The sequence below is a fragment of the Tamandua tetradactyla genome, chromosome 12 (assembly GCF_023851605.1).
Source record: "Tamandua tetradactyla isolate mTamTet1 chromosome 12, mTamTet1.pri, whole genome shotgun sequence".
In the NCBI taxonomy this organism is placed as follows: domain Eukaryota; kingdom Metazoa; phylum Chordata; class Mammalia; order Pilosa; family Myrmecophagidae; genus Tamandua; species Tamandua tetradactyla.
This window is the reverse complement of record NC_135338.1, coordinates 64,194,340-64,211,628: the sequence shown is the minus strand read 5'-3', so window position 1 is coordinate 64,211,628 and position 17,289 is coordinate 64,194,340.

Sequence of the window (17,289 nt, the reverse complement as noted above, 5' to 3'; positions counted from 1 at the left end):
GCGCCACCGAGAGTCCCCTCCGCTTCAGAAAGTAAAATGTACCCGACGCGAAGACAGAAATAGAATACAAGGTTGGGACTACTTTTCCCCTAGCGCGGAGGATTACATGCCACAGTTTGAACGGGTTCTATACAAAGAGGGGAAACTAATTGGAAGAAACTAATTGCCCCCCCCCTTTCCCAAGGGACCTGGGGCTGCCTCCAAGGTTCGGGGAACCATGGTGCAAGGGGACAGGGTTCCCAGATGACAGCCACCCCTGAAGAGAAAGAAGTAGGGGAGCCGGAGGGTGCTCCTTGCTTATTGGGGGGTGGGGGGTGGGGGGTGGGGGGTGGGTGGGAAGGGGAGGAAGTGGTCGGGATTGATGGAAGTGCCCGAGCCGCCCCCTCGCCGCTGCCCGGTGGGCAGGCAGGTCCTGCGGCCCCTGCCAGGGTGCTGGGTGCGGGGTGGGGAGCCCTGATACCCCCGAGTCCGGGCGGCGGGATAGGTTCGAGCCATCATCCTTGAAGGCCGTTTAAAGATAAATAGAGGAGACCGGGTTGTCTGGAGGGGTGGTGGGCATCTAGAGAAAGGGAGGGATAGGCTGAGAAAGGTGGGCTGGAATCCGAGGAAGGCAAAGAGGAAGAAGCGATTTCTGTCCCAAGCCCTCGCTAGGGGAGAAGGGTCAACTTCTTCCGAGGCTGAGCTACCTTTCCGGGGTTGCTGCCTGCGCTGCCCCCTATGCCACCCCGGGCACCCCAGCGAGGAAGAGCTCAACGGCCGGGTAGGGGACTGGATAGGCCAAAACCCATCTCTGCCCAGGACAGAGCCCGCCGCCGGCCTGCCCAACGGACTGCTTTAGAGCAGGATGGAGGAGGGAGCCCCACCCCCACCAAGCCCTCGGTTCGTAATTGAGAGGCTAGGAAATCCGTAAATGAAATCCTTTAAAGTGGAGGATAGCTATTTTCCCTTAAAGTTACTTCAAACCTGAGGTTAATATGGGGACAGTTTACACCAGCTCAGGATATAAATAGCTACAAAGAGAAATCTAGAGTTTAATGGTTAAAGCCTGAATAAATAATTAGGGTTATCTCTTCCACATTTTCTGCAGCATGAACCATCATTACTAACTTCATTGAAGTGACCACATTCACTTCAATCTAAATGGCCTTCGAGCAACCCAGCCGGGGACCTCCTTGGGGAGGTGCCCTGCCCTCACCCAGTTCAGGGACTAATTTCCTGGACTCCCTCAAAGAACGCCTTTCCAGGGGTGTTCCTCACTGGCCTGCGTGGGGTGCAGGCAGCAGAGCCAAGGGCGAGGAGGCAGGGGTGGCCCTTGGGGCTGGGTGCTGGGGGTGAGCACTGTGTAAAGTGAGACTAGGAGTTGTCTGTCCCCCCAGTGTCCACAAATTTCTATCTCCAGACTTTGGAAGGTTGCCCTACAAGATAGCAAAAGGAATATGAGCCATTTATTAGGGCAGCAGGGAGGGGCAGGCCCCACCCACCAACCCCCAAGATTAGGGCCACTTCCTAGCTGAGGGACTGTAGGTGCATCACTTGACCTTCCAACCGTTCACCTCTCCCTACAAGTGTTTATTGACACCTACCACGTGCCTGCCCCTATTCTAGGCTGCCTTATTCTCACATTGCAGGGATTGACCTGTAACCTCTCAACTTTCTCTTCCATTAAATGTGGATACCCATGCCTACTTCCTGGCCTGATGGATTTTTATAGAGTCCAACTACCCAGCCCCTCTCTCTCTCCGCCACAGGAAACCACAACCCTGAAGGAAACCTCTTTCCTATTGTTTGGGGGGAAGAAGGGGACTCACAACCCAGCTGACTGTAATTCCTGATCTCAAACCTGAAACTAGCCACACTGCCAGGTTTTTCTGTGAGACTCCACCCACTCTGGAACAAAGATTGCAAACCTTCACCTCTCTTCTTACACCTCCAACAAAACAGCCCACCCTGCCCTAACTCCCAGCAACAGCTTTACTTCCTACTTCAGTGAGAAAAACTGAAGCACCAGCCTTCAGTCCTCAATTTGACACCCCTCCCTGCCTGGTGCCACCCTCTTCCTCAGATCCGCCCAGTAGGATCTCAGGCCAGACCTCCGGTGCCCTCCACTCCCTGCTTTCTCCTGCTTCATCAGCCTCTCTCCTCTGGGCCAGCCCATCAGCAAATGCGGGTACTCCACCATCTTCGGAAAAAAGAGAAAACCTCTCCCTTGGTCCCAAAGCTCCTCCTGTTTCCTCCTCATTTCTCTACTCCTCCCACAGACAAATTCCTCCAAAGACTTGTCCACACCTGCCTTCTGTACTCCCTGCCTTCCCAGTACCCTCTCTGCCACCCCCCTCCCTCTTAAACTGCCCTTCCCAAGGTTACCCATGACCCTCTCCCCACCCAGTGCTGCCATCACTTCTTGGTCTCACTCAGCAGCACCTCAGAAGTTGACCACTCCTCCTTCCGGAATCTCCCTCAGGTTTCTAGATCTGAAGACACCACACTCACCTGGTTCTGCTCCTCCCTCACCACTCCCCTCAGTCTCCTTTGCTTCCTCCACTCCCTCCTCCCAACCTGTAAATGTGGGGTGTCCCTCGGGCTTCCTTCCTCCTCTCTGCCTGGCTATAGCAGGTGCTTTAGAAATAAGTGTCAATGGAGGAAGGATTGGATGAATGATGGCAGATAATGCTGGTTGTCATGGGTGCACAGGCAAGAGTCTATCCCAGTCTGGGAGTGAGGGGAGAGTCCCAGGAGTAAGTGTCAAGGGGCTAAGATTTGAAATATTTCATATGAAGAGGGATTTATGGCTTCATCAGCACTGCATCTCACCAAGAGACCCACCCCACTCCAAAAGGCATCCTCTCATCAGGTGGTTTGCTCCAGGCTTCCCCAATTGGTGACCAAACACATGACTCAGCTGGCCAATTGGATCTCCCCAGCCTGCCGGCTACAGCGATGGGCACATGACCTAAGCCAAGCCAATCAAGGCCCTCCTGGGACTTCTGAAACTCACCAGAAGGACCTTAGGATCAGGAGAGCTTAGAGCTTTCAAGCCAGGGCTGGCACTAGAAAGAAGCAAATGAGATGTCCAGGGTGCAAAATTTGAGGAGGCTCTAGGACTACAGAGTGGGCCTCCAAGATGGGGGGCCTCCTTGCCCTCCTCCCCTCCTTCAACTTTGTACCTGGGCCCTCACCTGCCCCAGCCTGGTACAGGCCCTGCCCTCAGGCCCTTTCTGCCCCTCCCTGCCCGGGAAGGAAGGAGGGTGGAGCAGGGAAGCAAAGCCCTGGTGGGATCATCTGAACTCCTCCCTCCACCATAAACCAGGCCTGAGATCTGAGCCTTTTAAAGTTGGGCACCTTGTGTTTCTGTTAAAACTCAAAGAGTCAAAGAGCCCGATACAAATGACTGGTAGTCACCTGGTGAAGAGTAAGGGAAGGAATTGCTGGCAGAGGGAAAGAGCACCTTCCCCTGCTCTCTCAAAGCCCTATTAATAATAGCTCCTGTCTTTGGCATATAACTGTGTGCCTGGCTGTGCTCTCAATCGCAGGCTTTTTTAATCCACACCGTGATCCCATCAGGAGAGCATAAGTATAATCATCCTCACCTCCTAGTAAGGAAACTGAGGCACAGGGAGGTGAGGAAATTACCTAAACCCATGCAGATGAGCGGGAGGAGTCAGGCACTTTTCTGCCTGGGTAATCTCTTGCCTTTGAGCACCAGAAGCCTCTGAAGGGTGAGGAGGTGCAAAATGCCTTAGTGTCTCTAAACATAGTGTTTATCATTCTTATTGCTATTATCAGCATCGTTACTCATAGATGGCTTGTTAGAAAATTCTCCTGGCAAGGAATACTTCCCCAAGTATGGAGCCAGGCTAAGGGCAGGGTGTGGGCTGCAGCCATGGGGAGCTGTGGGGTGGGTGGGGAGATTGAACCCTCAAAAGGTTATTCAGAACCTGAGAGCCTTCAGGCAAGAATTTTAGCCATCCCAGGAGTTCTTAGCCTAGGTTCCATAGACTGCATTAGGGGTAGATTCACCTGGAAGGGGTAATTATAGCTTTATTTAAAATTTTCTTCCATCATGACTATAGGTGGTACTGGCAGTACCTACAGCTCTGTTACCCATAGAAGTGGCCGTAATGTCTCTTGACATCCCAGTTGTTGGAGATTTCTCAGATGAACATCTGCCCTTACGGCTTCTCCAAAATCACAGAAGTTTTTAAAGCCACCAATACACCTTGACACTTGATGTGTGACTAACTGAACAGATAACTCCAAATGGATCATAGACCTGACTGTAAGAAAGAAAGGTATAAAACTCTTAAATAAAACATAGAAGTAAATCTTCAGGACCTTGAGTTAGGCAAAGGCTTTTTAAGTATGACACCAAAAACACAAATAACAAAAGAAAAATAAAAAAGAACTTTCAAGCTGCAAATGATAACATCAAGAAAATGAAGAAACAAACCACACATTGGAGACAATATTTGCAGATCATATGTCTGATAAGGGGCTTGTATCCAGAATATACAAAGAACTCTTACAACTTGATAGTGAAAAGATAATTTAGAAGATGGGTAAGTGGAAGGATAGATAGAATAATAGACCAAATATGGCAAAATGCTAAAAGTTGGTAAACCTGGGTATCTGGGAGGGGGCTATATTGAAGTTCTGTATATTGTTTTTGGACTAATTTTGCAACTTTTTTGTAAGTTTCAAGTTATTTCAAAATGAAAACTTTAAAAAAAAAGATAAGCAACTTAAAAAATTAGTAAAAGATCTGAATAGACGTTTCTCCAAAGAAGATTTACAAGTGACCAAAAAGCACATGGAAAGATGCTCAACATCATTAGCCATCAGGGAAATGCAAGTCACAGCTACATTCAGAGCCCTCTTCATACCCACTAAGATGGCTAGAATCAAGAAGTCAAATAATATTTAACAAATGTGGAAAGAATATGAAGAAATTGAAATCATCAAACACTCCTAGTGGGAATATGAAATGGTGCAGCTGCTTTGGAAAACAACTCCTCAAAATATTAAATACAGAGTTACGTGATCAAAGTCAAGTCCACTCCCAGGTATATGCTTAACAGAAGTTAGAACATGTGTCTACCACAAAACTTGTTGCAGATGTTCATAACAACATTATACTTTCCCAAAAGGAAAGAATTTAATGTCCATCAACTGACTAACGGTTAAACAAAATATGGTATGTCTGTACAGTGGAATGTTATTCAGCCATAAAAAAGGAATGAAGTACTGATACATTCTAGAACATGAATGAACCTTGGAAACACTATGCTGAGTGAGAGAAGTCACTTACAAAAGACCACATATGATTCTGTTTATATGAAATGTCTGGAATAGGCAAATTTATAGAGACAGAAAGCAGATTAGAGATCACTGCAGCTTGGGGGCAGTAGGAAATGCAGAGACTGCTGACAGGTATGGGTTTCTTTTAGGAGTGAAGAAAATGTTCTAAAGTTGTAGTGATAGTGGCACAATGTGAATATAGTAGCAACCACTGAACTGTACACTTTGAATGAGTGTATTGTATGATATGTGAATTAAATCTCGATATGGCTGCTTCAAAAACAGAGATTAAATAACACAAAAGAAGGATAAGGTTGAGGAAGCAGCAGCAGCACACAGTGGAATATCACAGGTGGCTTTAGTCCCCATGTGTATTTGGTATTGGTTCCCCTCCTCATGTGTCCGGATTTGGGCGACAGCCTCTTTACATGGCCTGGAGACCGTAGGCTCCCTACACAGGGCCCCAGGTGCTGCTGGTGGATCTCTGACTTCATTTGCATGCCAGGCCAGCATAGGGGACTCCATTCACACAGGAAAGCCACCTACATGGGTCTGCATTTCGCAGGTATGTTAGCCTGGGACCCTTGCTTTACAGTTGAGCAATTGAAGGTCCAGAGCCAGAGTCTCTGATCAGGGACTAAGTTGGGGAGGGGAAATATTGGGCCTATGCCCTTTCCCACCCATTTTACCCCACCTTTTACATAAAAAATCTCCAGGAATTTTCTTCACTCCTTCTCAAAGAGCCTCCTCAGGAGGGCTGGGTATGGCAGCAGACCTGGTATAAGTGTGGGGGCTCCCAGGCAGAGATTCAAGTGGCACAAGCATGTGGTGGACTCACTGTGACAACCCAGAGAGCGGCCGAAGGGGGTCTCCCAGACCCAAGTCCTCCCAAGAGTCTCCACTTTGGGGGAAACTCTCCCTTTCTGGGGTGGTCCCAGGATGCTGCTCTCAGCTGGGTCCCATGGCCCAGATGTTGCCGACTGGCCCATCTCATCTCAGGTCACGGACCTCACACTTCCAAGGAGCCCCTCAACCTCCCTGACCAGTCAGGCTTCTGCACTGGGTCCTGCCTTCCCCTGCCTAGCGCTAATCATGACCCTACGGGGCTTGTCTTTTTCACCTGTGGGAAAGGAGCCCACCAGGCAGAAGCCTCACAAACAGTAGCCTCTAATTAAATGGTCTCTATTGGGGTTGTCATGGGGTCAGGCTGGAGCAGTTAAACAAGACCCAAGCAAGATAGATTGCCAGGGAAATAAAGGCTGACGACATGCTGACTTCCCAGGCAGGTGCCCATTTGCACCTCCAGCCTGCTCCCACTGCACCCAGATACTGAGTTCTCAGGGGGCTGGAGTTCCTTCTCTCAGCTGGAAACAGCCTTCCAACCTGCTTTCCTGCCTGAGGGCCATCCCCTGTCCACAGGAGTGACAAGCCTCCCCTAACCCAGGACGCTGGATCAGCAAAAGGCCAATGTCCTCAACTCCCCCTGTGACAGACAGAAAGACTGATGGTTGTGGAGGGCAGAGGTGGGAGTTCTGAGAGGTCTGTTGACCCTCAGTCCTGGGAAAGGTCAGACTGGGCCCAACTAGACAAGCTTTCACTTGGCTCATGCCAGCAAGTGCCTGGACTCAGGACAACCTCCCCCATCTGCAGCCACAGGAGGGTTCCTGGGAGCCAGGAGACCTGATGGTCACAACACCCTCTTAATATGCCATCCCCATAGCACTCCAGCCAGAGACTAAGCTCTTAAACCCAGAGTTAGACAGAGGTTAGATCTGCCCTTCCCCTGCTCCTTTCCCCTCCCCCTTCCCTGCCAAGGGCCTGCACTCCAAAAAAATGCAAAACCTCCTCTGCCAGCAGCCAGGACCCACGTGATCTGGCTCATCTGCCCAGCCACCCAGTCTCCTCTCCCTCCCTTCCATCACCTCCTGCTCTACTCTCATCTGCCCCAGGGACTTGACACACCCTGGCACACCCTCCCCCACCTTCCCAGGTCTCCTCCTCCTTATTTGACTTCAGTGTTACCTCCTCAGGAAGCCTTCCCATGCACCCCATCTGCAGTGGACCCCCCAGGCTCCCTTCCCCCCTGGAGCCCCAGTCACAGCCCTTATCTCCATTCCAGCTACCGAGCTGTCTGCCCTTGCTCCTTGTCTCTCCCGCACTTTGCTCGTAGCAGAAGTGAAGCACTTCACCTAGCAGAAGACCTACTGTGGCTGCCTGACTCCCGGGCATTGCCGGCCCAAAGAAACATGAGTCTGTTCCTCCCTGCCATTTGCACCTCGGGGGGCTGCCCAGGGACAGCACTCAAGGAGGCCAGCATGAGGGGATGACCTGGCCACAGCGGTTGGCTCAGCCAAGGCCTTGGGCACTCACCCAGGCTCCCACCCACATCTGTCCTCCATGTGGCCTGGCTGGGCCAGCTCGGGAAAGGTTCAGGGCTCCGGGTGGGGGAATCCAGAGTGAGCATCCCTTTAGGTGGGGGTGGGGGGAGGGTGGGAGGCCTTGGCCACATGCTGGCGTTCTTTGAGCCAGTAGAGGGATGAAGCTCCCCTGTGGCAGCCCCTGCTTCCCTGCTGAGGGGTGAGGAAGCCTGTCCCAAAGACATGCTTGGGAGGGTTAGGAGGTGCTGTGCAGTATGAGAGAGCGATGGTGAATGCAGCCCATTTGCCTTCTGTCCACCCGCAGCCTCATCAAATGAAGATAAAAGGAAAGACACAGCTGGAGAGTCAACAGCAACACAATCATGGAAGCCAAAAGTCAGATGGGTGAGGGTCACCAAAGTCCCCGGAACTGGCAGTGGGGAAAGCCGAGACACAATCTCTGACTCCACAGAACTCCCCCAATGCTCAAGAATTCCTCCTTAATGTTCTGGCGGGAACTTGGGCACAGGCGCTGACCCTCTCTGTCCAGTGGGGAGACCGGTCACCCTCAAGTGGGCTCAGTGCTTTGTAGTGCCCGCACCCCCGGGATGGCCTGTATAGCAGGCCCGGGATGGCCTGAGTCCCCTGCCCAAGTCATGACAAAGATCCGAGGTCTGACCCACTCCAGCACGGCTGCACCTCGAGAACGTGTCATGAGAACGAAGCCAGCCACAAAAGGCCACAAATTGTCTGATTCCCTTTATGCAAAAACTCAGATCCGGCAAATCCATAGAGACAGAAAGCAGCTTAGTGCCTGCCTGGGGCTGGGTGGGAACCAGGAGTTGGGGCTGGGTTTCTCTTTGGAGGGTGAAGAGATCCTAGAACCAGATGGTGGAAATGGTTGCACATGGTGAATGTAAATGTTAAAAATGGTTAAAATGGGACATTTAGATATATTTTAACAAATATGTATTTGAAATAAACATATTAAAAAAAAAAAAAGAATGTTGAACCCAAGGTGGAAGGCAGTCACCAAGTCCAGAGACCAGGCCCAGTGACAGGACCACAGCCCCTCAGCTGGACCCACCGGGGCCAGGGGGACCAGGGGGAGGTCAGAGGGTGGTGGGCTGTTTGGGGTGACCCCACGACCCTTCCTTGACGTCCACATACCCCCTTTTCTAGAGGATAAACCCTGGCTTCTTGGGCTACAATCAGAGGCACCAGGGAGGAAACTGATGGAGAGGTCTACAAGGTGGCACAATTGATACAATAATAGTGACCTGACTGGCCAGGCCCAGCACCCAACCACTGCCAGGACATGCCACGCTTGCTGCCCCACATCTGCCCCACATGCTCCCCAGCTGCCCTGTGTGCTGGCCCCATGTGCTGCCCCACATCTGTCCCACGTCTGCTCCACGTGCTCCCCAGCTCCCTGCATCCAGGAGCTGCTGCTTCTGCCTTTGTCCGGGCCTGTACCTCCATGATCCTCTGCAGGTTCATGGCTTTAAACCATGCAGGTTCATGGCTTTAAACAGCTCTATTCTCTGACTCTCAAATCTATGTCTCCAGCTCGGACAGACCCCTCACTCTTCCTGCCCTGGTGGGCGCCAGGCTGTCCAGTGGGCACAACAGCCGCCACCCGCTGAGCTCCGCCCACCTACAGCCTCCCCATCCCTGTTACCCTTCATCTAACTGCTCACGTGAAAACCTTGAAGGCACCCTCAAGCCCTCTCCTTCTCTCAAACCCCACATCCAACATGACAGAAGTTCCCGTCGGCCCTTCCTCCACATACCCGCAGAGTCCCACTTCCCCTGGTCCCTGCACAGCCTGCACCTCTCCGGGATTGCGGCACCTGGCTGTGTGTTTCTGCCTGAGTCCCACAGGATGCCAGAGGATTTGGGTTAAAACAGAAACCAGATCAGTCATTCCCCTGCTCTGAACCCTCCAAGAACTCTCATCTGCTCAGAATGAAAACCACAGGCTTTCCACCTACTGGGCCCCCAGGGACCTCTGAAACCCCTCTCCTGCCCTCTCCACCTCACCACCCAGCTCCTGACCTCCTTGGATTCCTCAGACAAATCAAGCACATTCCTCCCTCAGGGCCTTTACACACGCTGCTTCCTGGGCCAGGAATACCCTTGCCCCAACATCCCTTTGGTTTACTCCCTCACCTCCTGCCAACCTCTTGAAAAAGGCTAGCACCCAGCCCTGCATGCCCTCCACCACCCCAGCTTAGACCTCATATTTTCCTTTTTCTATTTTTTATTGTCTGGCTACCCCCCTGGGTCTCTTTGAGAGCAGGGAGTTCTGCCTGGTTTGCTCACTGCCATTTCTCCAGAGCCTAGAGCAGTGCCCGGCACATACTGGGTTTCCATAAACAGCGGAGAAATGAAGGAGCCTCTTCATAGGTGAAGACATTGAGGTACAGAGGGGCCAAACCTCTGTCTGGCATGGGCAGCTGTCACGGGCACACCAGGGTTTTCCCCAGGCCTGTCTCCCAAGCTCCTAGATCCTTCTAGCTCACACTGCTTGTTATTTTTGTTACTATCCATCCATATGGAAGACTGAGTGTTCTCACAGCAACTTCTTGCTGAGAAGGCAAATATTCAAACATACTTTGACAATGACATTCTCCAGTCCTCCCAGGCTGTGTGAGATGCCAAAAATGATGTGACTAATGAGCCAGCAAGGGGCTGACCGCCCGGAAATGGAACAACCTGGTGTCTGTGCCGCGTGGGGAGAGGGCATAGGGGTCGAGATCCTTGGGGCACTGTGCCAGGGGGGTCCTGAGGGAATCCCACTGGAGAGGAAGGGAAGCCTTGAGCCCAGGCTAGCCCTGGCTCATCAGTGGCTGCCTCAGCGCACTATGCCTGGGCTTCTCAGGGCCTCAGTTTCCCCATTTGTAAAACAAGGGGGACTTTCACTTCCAAATTGTTTTATCTGCTCCAGGGAGCTTCGATGCCCAGTTCCTAGAGGTCGAGGAAGATGAAGAGTCCTACTCAGGTGGCTGGTTTGGTTTAGATGCAATTCTTTCTGAATAATGTGTGACTGTGATTCTTGGGTTTAATCCTCTAATCCAAAACTCCCAGAAAATCAAGCCATTTTCTTTTTAAACTGATACTCAGGGTTCCTTTATTCTTCAAGTAAGCACCACACATCTTGAGTGCCCACCTTGAGCCAGGTGCTGGGGACAGGGCAACAGGTTTTCATATTGCCGGCCCAGACCCTCCTCTCTGCAGGGCCTGTGCCTCGGGCCCCTCATCAATCCACCCCACCCCCACCCCCCACCGGCATCCGGCTCAGTGTCAGCGCCCACAAAAGCATGCCTGGTGGGTGTGGACCATCAGCCTCCAAGGTCAGTCCTCTGCCATCACAGTCTCTTTGGGGCCAGGTTTTATGTGCCCCTCAGGACATCCCCCAGGAGGATTGCTGGGTAGGGCCATCCATCCCATTTGAAAGATGAGGCCCTAAGAGGGGAAGTGATTTGTTCAAGACCCCACAGGAAGTCCAGACAGAGCCAGAATTCAAAACTCAACCTTCTAATGCTCAGCTGGACACTTCTGTAGAATGCCAGGTTTGGGGCTTGAGAACTGGGAAGGGCCCTCTGTTCTCAGTCATAGGCAGAACTACAACCAGCCCACAGGGGCTGCCTGGGCTCTGCTGGGTCAGTGGAGAATGGCTAGAGGAGCTGGGCCTGGCATGAACAGAGAGTGGGAGTCGGGCCACCACAGAGGACCTCCCTCCAAACACCAATTTCACAAAGCCATTCCTCTGCTCAAGAACCCCCCATGGCTCCCCACTGCTGAACCGCACCAACCCCACCTGCCTTGGCATCACTCTAAAAACCCAGGTGTGACTCCTGTCCCCTCCAATCCAGCTGCAGCAGACTGGTCTCCAGGTCCTTTCAGTGTCCCAAATGCATTCCCATCCCTGTGCCTTTGCCTGCTCTAGAATCTCCATCTGGAACACCCTTCCTCCCTTTCCTCATTTCCTTCCTGCTTTGAGAAGACAAGGTCCTGACCCTGCAGCAGTCCATGGCTGAGCTGGGGAAGCAAATAAATCTATAAACAATTAGAAGACAACGAGGCCACTGTCCCTCTACAGTGTCAGAAAATAGGAGGGAGCAAAGAGCGATGGAAGCTGCAGGTTCTAAGGTCATGAAAGGCCATGGAGATTCCAAGCAGAGAAGTGGTAGAAGGACGCTCCAGGCAGGTGGGCAGCCCATGTAAAGGCCCAAGGGAGTGAAAGGACAGGATGTGTTCCTGGAAAAATGTCCAATGGGGCCTGAGCCCAGGCTCCATGCAAAGCTGTAGTAGCAGACAAGGCCAGAGCTTGTGGAGGTGCTGTGGTGCCAGGCCAGGGTGGCTCCATCCACTAGGAGGGGTTCAGCAAGCAAGGGCCTGAGAGCCAAATCCAGTCTACCAGCTGAGAATGTTTTTCAGGTTTTGAAATGGTTGTAAAAAAAAAAAAAAAAAAAGAAGATGGAGATTTTATGACACTGAAAAATCATACAAAATTCAACTTTCAGTGTCTATAAGTAAAATTTTACTGGGATACAGTCATGCCTGTTTGTTAACATATTATTTGTGGCTGCTTTTGTACTACAAGAGCCAAGTTGAGTCATTACAACAGAGATGTGATAACTCCAAAGCCTAAAATATTTACTATCTGGCCCTTTCCAAAAAGTTTGCTGACCTCTGCTCTGGGAAGTCACCACCAGCAAAAGCAGTGTTTCTCAAAGGGGGTTCCAAGGAACACCCATCCCATGAGATACTCTGTGAGAAAAGGGTTTCTCAATCAAATAAGTCTGCCCTGGTCTCCCTGCAGCATCCCACTCTGTTAACGATGATGCAGTAAGGGCACTGAGAAGTCCTGCAGGAAAAGAACTCATTTAACACTAGTGAGTCATTATAAATGTTCATAGATGTTCATATTCTCTCCTTCCAGGCACATGGAGGATCACATGTCCCTTTGAAGTTTGGCAAGGCTGTGTGACTTGCCTTGCCACTGAAATTTGAGTGGACGTGATATGTGTTCTTCCAGGGCAGAAGCTTTAAAAGCCAATGGAGACTCACTGCTTCCTCTCCATCTTTCCCCTGCTGTAGCAACCAGAGGAGCTCCTAAGGACGCGCTATGGGCATGAAGCAAGAGCAAGAAATCAACTCCATGTTTCACCAATGAAAAAATGGTCAGATAAATGTTCTAAGAAATTATCATGATAATGAATATACAACTATGTGATGACATTGTAAGTTATTGATTATATATCAAGAATGGAATGATCATATGGTAAGAATGTTTGTGTTTGTATATTGTTATGTTGAGTAAAAAAACTTGCTTTGTTAAAGAAATCACATGCAAAGTAGTACATATTGAATAATTCAATATATGTAGAATATAAACAGAAATAAATGGAGACACAAATTTTTAAAAAATGAGTAGAGGATCTGAATAGATATTTCTCCAAAGAAGATACATGAATGGCCCATAAGCACAAGCAAAGATGCTCAACATCATTAGTCATTAGGAAAATGCAAATCAAAACCACAATGGAATGCTACCTCACACCCACTAAGGTGGCTAAAATAATCATTTTAAAAAGACATATAATAACAAGTATTGGCAAGGATGCAGAGAAATTGGAACCTACATACACTGCTTAAGAGAATATAAAATGGTGCAGCCACTTTGGAAAACAGGCTAGCAGTCCCTCCAAAGGTAAACATAGGGTTACCATCTCACCTAGAAATCCCATTCCCACTCCTAAGTATATAGCCAAGAGAAATGAAAACATATATCAATATAAAAACTAGTATGCCCCCAAATCCACTGAACTGGGACCGAATAGTCTTTTCAATAAATGGGCATGGGAGAATTGAATAGCAATAGCCAAAAGAATGAAAGAGGACTCCTATCTTGCACCCGATACAAAAGTTAGTTCAAAATGGGTTAAAGACCTAAATGTAAGAGCCAGTACCATAAAACTTTTAGAAGAAAATGCAGGGAAACATCTTCAAGACCTAGTAGTAAGAGGTAGCTTCTTGAACTTTACACCTAAAGCACAAGCAGTGAAAGAAAAAATAGACAAATGGGGACTCCTTAAGACTGAGAGCTTCTGTTCCTCAAAGGACTTAATCAAAAAGGTGACCAGGCAGCCAATTCAGTGGGAGAAAATATTTGGAAACCACATATCAGATAAAGGCTTGATATCCTGTGTACATAAAGAAATTATACAGCTCAACAACAAAAGAACAACCCAATTATAAAATGGGCAGAAGATATGAATAGACACTTTTCTGAAGAGCAAGTACAGATGGCTAAAAAGTACATGAAAGGATGCTCATTCTCATTAGCCATAAGGGAAATGCAAATCCAGATGACAATGAGATATCACCTCACATCTATAAGAATGGCTGCTATTAAACAGACAACTACAAATATTGGAGAGGATGTGGAGAAATTGGAACACTTATTCATTGCTGGCAGGAATGTACAATGATGCAGTCGCTGTGGAAGACAGTTTGGCGATTCCTCAGAAACTAAACGTTAAGTTGCCCAATGACCTGGCAATACCAATACTCAATATACACCAAGAAAAGCTAAGGGCAGTGACACAAACTGACATTTGCACACGGATGTTCATAACAATACTATTCACAATTGTCAAAAGAGGTAAGCAATTCAAATACCCATCCACAGACAAGTGGATAAACAAAATGCAGGTAGAATATTATGCAGCAGTAAGCCAAAATGAGGTCCTGAAGCATATGACAATGTGGATGAATCTTGAGGACATAATGCTAGTCAAATAAACCAGGCACAAAAGGACAAATACTGCATGATACCACTATTGTGACTCTGGTAAAGACAAATGAAAATTGTCTAAAATTGAGAGTGCTGCTGATTGTATAGACAAGTGAGGACACTGTAATACATGGTTTGTTTATTTTGGACATTACCTATAATGCCCAATAGATGGAGGGAGCCGAAGGGTACCATGACTGAGAAACAGAATGGCGAACTGTGATACACTTATATGATGGAATACAGTGCAACTACAAAAGGAGGCACGGAACGAACTGACTACACGTTGGGGACAATGTGTTGTGCAAACTAAGAAGCAAAAGAACAAATATGCTAAGGTCTCTTTCAGATTGGAGCCTATATTGTAAGCCCTTATAGCATCCACACTTAGCCTCAATTAGAGTCAAAACAAAGCCAGTTGGGCTGGGTCTAAGGTAAATCAGAATACAAGGTAAAAGATGATAGTGTATGTACTCTAGACCTTCACCTACTGTAAGGGACCAAAGTAGAGAGATTTATTATGTCTAGAACCTAGATTTTCTGTAACACCTAACCTAAATTAAACTATCTAGATAGCTCATTTGAATGACCCAGACTCCTGGGTCCAGAAAGGGGACAAGGCCTTGTAGTTCTGTGTAGCTTAGGGTAATGCTGGGACACATCTCAAATTGTCTTGGGCTGACACTCAGGAGGTGTTGATAGAGTCCCTTGAGGGTCTAAATATATATGGAGCTGTGGAACTTCCATTTCTGGGAGGCCCAGATACTCTCTCAACTACTGGGGACTCCCAGGAAAATGGGCCAGGCACTTGACTTTGAGGCTTGCCCTTATGAGACCTGTTTCTGTGGGGGAGAAGCTAAGATTGCCCACGACAAGGCCAAAGAGTTGCTTCCAGGAAGCCTCTTTGTTGCCCAGATGTGGCCTCTCCCTCTCTAGGCCCAACTCTGATTAGGAAAGTCATTGCCCTCCCCCACTGAGTGGGAGATAACATTCAGAGATGAAGGTCTCCTTGAGGGCATGGGGCATGGCTCCTAGGGGTGAGTCTGGTCATGGCATCCTGGAATAGACAATGCCTTCTGGGCCAAGGGGAGAAAATGAGGTGTAATAAAATAAGGTATTAGTGGCCAAGAGAGATCAAGTGGATTATTCTGGAGACTACTCTTATGCAAGTTTCAGTTAGATAGTGCTGATTGCCATGGTTTGACAGACCCCAACCAGTATCACTCCTGTTGACACTTGAGAAAACCTAGGGCTTGAACTGAGACTTTACAGGGTTTCATGCACTAAATTTGCTTTCCTGGAACCTATAATTCCCAGAGGGTTCCTAGGTCAGATAAATCCTGAAACCCAGAGGGACCAGCCTCTCCAAGGTTATTGATTGATTACATCCCCCTATCCTTTAGTGTGGACACCCCTTCTCAACATGAAAAAGTCAGAATGGGCATTGCCCAAAGATTCCCATAGACTGAGAGAAGGATCAAAGGAGAAAGGTGAGGTATATCAGAGAGACTAGGATTTGGCAAATGAGTATGAATATTAATATTTCTTCTAGCCTCCAGTGTTTTGGAGGAGCTAGAAGGAGAAATCTGAGAAGGTAGAATAGGAACACATGAAGAACTCTGGGATCTGTTCTGTAACTACTTGATGTATGCTTTGCAAAATATTGCTTTTTTCTTTCTTTGCTTTGCATGTCTGTTATATTTTACAATAAAAAGCGTTAAAGAAAACTAATATGTAAATGTGCACAGCAGCATTATTCATAAAGCTAAAAGAGTAGAAACAACTTAATGTCCATCAATTGATGAATGGTTAAACAAAATGTAATATGTCCATAAAATGGAATTTTTAAAAAATATTTTTATTAAGATATTGCCTACTTAAAATTAGGCCTAAGAGTCACCTCCAGAGAACCTCTTTTGTTGTTCATAAGTGGCCTCTTTCTCTGTAAGCCAATACGGCAAGTGAACTCTCTGCCCTCCCCCTCTCTACGTAGGAAGTGATTCCCAGGGGTGTAAACCTCCCTGGCAATGTGTGACAGAAATCCTAGGATGAGCTGGGACTCAGCATCAAAGGATTGAGAAAATCTTCTCAATCAAAAGAGGGAAGAGAGAAATGGGACAAAATAAAATGCCACTGACTGAGAGATTTCAGAGTTGAGAGGTTATCCTGGAAGTTATTCTTACACATTATATAGATATCCCTTTTTAGTTTATGGTATATTAGAGTGGTTAGAGGGAGGTATCTGAAACTGTAGAGCTGTGTTCCAGTAGCCATGTTTCTTGAAGATGATTGTATAATGATATAGCTTTTGTAATATGACTGTGTGATTATGAAAACTTTGTGACTGATGCTCCTTTTATCTACAGTATGGGTAAAGAATAAACAATAGGGTGAACAAAGGTTAAAATAAATTAAGTACATTGAAATGCTAGTAGTCAGTGAGAGGAAGGGTAAGGGATATGGCATGTATGAATTTTTTATTTTTTCTTTCTTTTCTGGAGAGATGCGAATGTTAAAAAAAATGATCATGGTGATGAATACACAACTATGTGATGATATTATGAGCCATTGATCGTAATCATGTCAAGAATGTTTGTAGTCTGTTTGTTGTTCACAATGAAAAAATATGTATTTTATTAAGATATCCTCACACAACATACAGTCCATCCAAAGAATACAACCAATGACTCACAGTGTCAACACAGTTATGTATTCATCACCATGATCATTTTTAGAATATTTGTATCACTCCAGAAAAAGAAATAAAAAGAAAAAAAAAAGAACATCCCATACCCCTTTCCCCTCCCTCTCATTGACCACTAGTATTGCAAT